General features: G+C 39.7%; 1 pseudogene across 1 annotated transcript; it reads right to left on the reverse strand.

The window, feature by feature from the left end:
* Nucleotides 1–1,099: 1,099 nt before the first annotated feature.
* On the reverse strand, nucleotides 1,100–3,735 carry LOC149847978 (deSI-like protein At4g17486 pseudogene; annotated as a pseudogene). Its single transcript, XR_016431372.1, has 3 exons — nucleotides 3,594–3,735; nucleotides 3,187–3,474; nucleotides 1,100–1,496 (listed from the first exon to the last, which is right to left on the reverse strand). The product of XR_016431372.1 is annotated as a deSI-like protein At4g17486 pseudogene (transcript).
* Between the last annotated feature and the right edge of the window lie 1,122 nt (nucleotides 3,736–4,857).

Consider the following 4,857-nt stretch of genomic DNA (forward strand, 5'->3'; position numbering starts at 1 on the left):
TTTCTTTAAAAAAAAAAAATAGACCAAGCTCCGTTGGACTCATGGCTGCCAAACCTATAGTCACCTCTCTGGTGGTGTAAATCCATAGTGCACCCTCGCTCCCAAGGAGTCACCTTGCTTTGGCTTAATGTGCAAGGGGCTAACGCATGCGGGATTTGAACCCAAACAAGATCTAGTAGTCTAGGACCCACCCTATTACGCCAAACCCCTTTGGGGCGTACTCATGGTGCTTTACATTGCAGACACTAACTCAGGTGAACGGTTAACACCTCTCGGCCTGGAATGGGACTTCCAAACCATAACAATGTTTTCTTCATGTCAAATCAAAAAAATAAAAATCTGAGAAATAACTCCCTTGAGATTTGAACTGGAGACCTTTTATGATAATGCAAACCAACTATCTAGCTATCTCATTCGACCTCAGAGTCTCCAAACTTGGTCACCACATAATCTAAAAGACAGCATTCTTTGGCTTAAATGGGTTTCTTATAGTTTGTTTAGTAGGCATTGAAATCTTTCAAACATTTTTTTTTGAAAGAAGAAAGCTTTCAAACATAATGAAAGCTCATTTCAAAAGTGTGAAACTGCCTTCTTATACTCGTAAAAAACTTTATGAAAACCTCACTGTCAATGAATAGTGTTGTCCCTTCTTAGTTCTTCGTTACTTTCCTTTCGAAATTTCTTAGACTTCTTGTTTCACACTTTACCTTGCATCCTCTTGCTTTGGTAACTACGATTTAGTTCTAAAATTCAACCTTGGTTATAAAGGGAAGTAAATTCATGAGATCATCTGCAGAGCATGCTACAAACCCCTGAATTAAAGATGTTTGTTAAACCCGCCTGGGTTGCCTGAGTAGCAGCAGGCCTGAGAAAAAGATGCTGACCTCTTTGTCCCAGGTTCGACTCCCACCGGGTGTGCGGGTGCCTTTAACTGATGGCTTCGGTGTTGGTGACCTCACCTAGGGTTTAAGGGAGGCAGGCCCATTGTGTGACCCGGAAATCAGCGAGGGTTCTCGACGTCAAAAAAGATTGAAGCTGTCTGTTGTTACTTTTACACAATGGGCTAAAATAATAATTTTGAAAATAAAAAATCAAGAAATTCCAAAACCAACAAAGACGAGCACTTAGGAAAAGGTGCTATCTTTACAGATGATAAACATACAACTTGCGACATTTCATGCTGGGGTAGGCTACATAATTAATTAATTAATTAGGCCACTGAACCACTTGATAGTTTTAACGTTGTTAGGAGACACGGACGCCATTAATGGTCCTACTACTCTCCATACTTGGCATGATCAAAGAAGAGCAAGTTTTGTGCCTACTTCCACCAGTAGGGGGACCAACAGCAGCAGCAACAGCAGATGCAGATGCAGAAGGGAACCTCGAATTGCTTCTCAGTTTCTTCCTTTCTCCTTCATACAACTTGAGCTCTTGCCCCTGTCTGACCGTCGTCGCATGAAGCCTGGTTGGTAATACGCAGTTGCACAAGGAACCTGAAATATGAAGCAGGGAGGATGACACAAGTCAGCATAGTTTTCTTTGAGCATACTCATGAAGCTATCTCAATAATTCCCAGCAGACTAGATAGCTCTTTAAAACTTGATGGCCTTGTAAACATTAGGATACCAAGTTCATGATCTCCATGGAATTTACTATAGCAGAACCCTGAACTTCACTAACTTGGACACATATTACATTATTCCAAACATACATGCACCCGTTCGAGGATTGACTAGTTCAGTATCTGAAAAAATATCAATGCCTGCTTTTATGTGGAGAAATGCCCTTTTCAACATTAGGGACCATAACAGGAACATTGGAATTCATGAACTTGGACCTATATTACATGATTTCAAACACACATCCATTTGAGGTTTGACTGGTTCAGTATCTAAAAATCTGAAAATCTTCTTTTATTTGGAGATAAACAACCTACAAGGATGATTAGGTTAATTTAAATCGATTATATATCACTATATGTAGGCCATCCTCCCAAACAAGAGAATATACTTGGACCATAGAACTTGAACATGGGACATGAATATGTTCTCCCCAGCAAAGAATTCATCTCTTTCAGAGCATAAAGAAAAGAATGAAAAGTTCTTGAATCAAAACTAGTTAGGTGGTCTATTTCATAACTAATATGCCCCTCATCTTTAACCCCAAATGGCCCCTAAGGAAATCTAAAGCACTAGCCTATGGATCTCTTCAACACAAGTATCGAACCCTTAGGATGGTCTTGGATAGCCCACATTTATTATCTTTTTTTTCGAATCAGACCCGCAATTAATATATTGATAGATACAATGCAAGGCCCAGTCTTATCTTATTTCTTTAGACGCACCAACCATACCCTTAAATGTAACCCAAAACAAAGCCACATATTTATGTCCCAATTGAGATTGCAGTCTCCTCTTGAGATGTCTTAAGTGGCGTTGTTTAAGGCCATTCATTTTTTCCTTTTTTTAGGGGAAACAAAAAATAATAATAAAAGAATGGCCTTAAACGACGCTACTTATAAAGACATCAAGGTGATTAATGCAAATACCAATGTTGTCAGTATTGGTGCGTATCGGCCCATGCGTATCATATCGGCAGAAAATTGATATGCGTCACCCCTGAATCGGCTAATTTTTAATAAATAAAAATATCAAAATTTAATATTCTAATATTATTTTAATGGTTTTAACACGTGTCACGTTATGATTGACATGTAATTTTTTTATTATTTATTGGCCGATACATAATGATTCACTTGAGTATTGGTATGGCCGATATAAAGCTGAATCGGTGGCCAAACGATTCAGGGTCAACATTGGCAAATGCATTAAAACATGACATATTTCTCTTTTGAAACAGCAAAAACTACATTTTGCAAATAAATCATGAAAAATTTTAGTGCTTCTATCTCAAAATAACACCCTGCTATCAGAATAAGGATATGTTAATATTAATACCCACAATAACACTATAAAACCCAAATTAGTACAACCATAGATAATTCCTAACAACATATTTTCTGCCAAACTACACTTATATCTCAAAAAGAAAAAAGGATCCAAAAAATTGCAAACAAACCAACTTAGTCATTTTAGAGTAAATGCAAAATGGTTTCTTCATTTTTCTATTGGTAAAATATAGAAAAATTGCTTGGTGAGAAAGAAACTGGAAGAGAGGGCTAACCTAATCTTGCAAGACGGTTTACCCATCTAGGAATGGGCCTTCCTGTGAGCTTCAAGCAGGCATCGTTGCAAAAATGGTTACAATTCTTCTTGATGAGATTGTATGCGTTTCCGGTGTAATTCTCAGATAGTTTTTCCATCAATTCCCTGATCTCCTTCGGGCCCAGATCAGTCTGTCCAATCAGGATCGACTTCCGCAATGTGAAGCCAGGGCATTTCTTTGGCTCTCCTTCGAAAATTCCAGTTGTAGGAGACTCATGTGCTCCGAAAGCATACTCAACTTGATGAACTGAGGTATATGGGAATTGACATAAACCAATATTATTATTTTGATTCATGTTATGTTGATGACATGATCATTTTCACAAGTAACAATGAAAGAGGATACTTTTGCAGAGAATCCGTTACCTTGTACGCCTGAATGGTAGATCCCGAGGCCGAACCAGTAAGCATAACCATTAATAGCCGTCAAATCATACACGTTTAGATAGACAGGAACAGATCCTGATCCTGATCCTGATCCGCGTTTGGCAGTGCACCTGCACATCATTTTTTCGTAGAGATTCACAAGATGGGGAGCTCAGTTTATTGGAGAGAATTCAACAAGGAAGCATCACTTTCACCCAAAAGTGTTCTTGGAGCTTGCTTCAATCCATCTCTCTCTCTCTCTCTCTCTCTCTCTCTCTCTCTCTCTCTCTCTCTCTCTCTCTCTCTCTCAGATTTGGTGGCTTGGTGCCCAAAGCGCCAACCTTTTGTTAGCACCAATTGGCTTTCCAAGGAACCTATATACTATAATTAAAGGAGAAGAAACTGTGAAAAGTAATGGAAGAATATTTATTTGATCGAGATTCTCAATATTGTTCCCCACTTCTAAGCATCCCTTTTCCTTGCAGTCCCTTGTGTCTCCTTATCACTTTATTTGGTGCTTTACATGTGTTGTTTGCACACACCTCTCTCTCTCTCTCTCTCGTTTTTGTCATGAGATTTGTCTGGTTGACTTTTCTCATTACTTTGCAAAGGACCCTCTCAGTCGGTTGCTTGTGGCACCTTGCCTGGCCAATTTGCATACATGGTCTGATCCAACTCAACATGAGTCAAGTTAGTTTGGGTCCTGGATCAGGTGCATCATTGAGAGGCTGAACTCAAATAAGGTGATGGAGGATATCGCCCCAATCACTTATCAACTGATCCAGAGGACTGTGTATGTCCTTGTGGGTCTCATGTTTTGTCAGCTACCAAGCCCAACACTCTTAGACATGATTGGTTGATTTAGCAATTACAGTGGTTGCCTCACCGGAGTGATAAGTTGTGGAGCCTGATTCATAGTTTTTGCTCTTTCAGAAGGAGGGTTCGAGGGTTTCCCTCCTGGCGCAGGTTTCGTTGAGTGGGCGGGGTCCGGGAGGCTTATGTAAACAAGCACCCCCCTTCCAAAAGACTTTTTTCTTGGGCTTATGTTTGAGACCCGGTTTCTTATGGATCAGACCCGATTTGGTTAGGGTTGTCGCCCTTGCCTTGTATAAATTCTCTCTTTTCTTTTCCTCTTGTAATAGTCGAAAAAGAGCAATAAGATTTCTCTCTGGGCGGCCGTGGTTTTTTACTCTCTCAGATTTGAGGAGAGGTTTTTCTACGTAAATCGGTGTTCTTCCTGTGTTTTGTTTGATCGTTCTTATTC

The sequence above is a fragment of the Nuphar pumila genome, chromosome 1, assembly GCF_984573655.1.
Source record: "Nuphar pumila chromosome 1, dmNupPumi1.hap1.1, whole genome shotgun sequence".
Classification (NCBI taxonomy): Eukaryota; Viridiplantae; Streptophyta; class Magnoliopsida; order Nymphaeales; family Nymphaeaceae; genus Nuphar; species Nuphar pumila.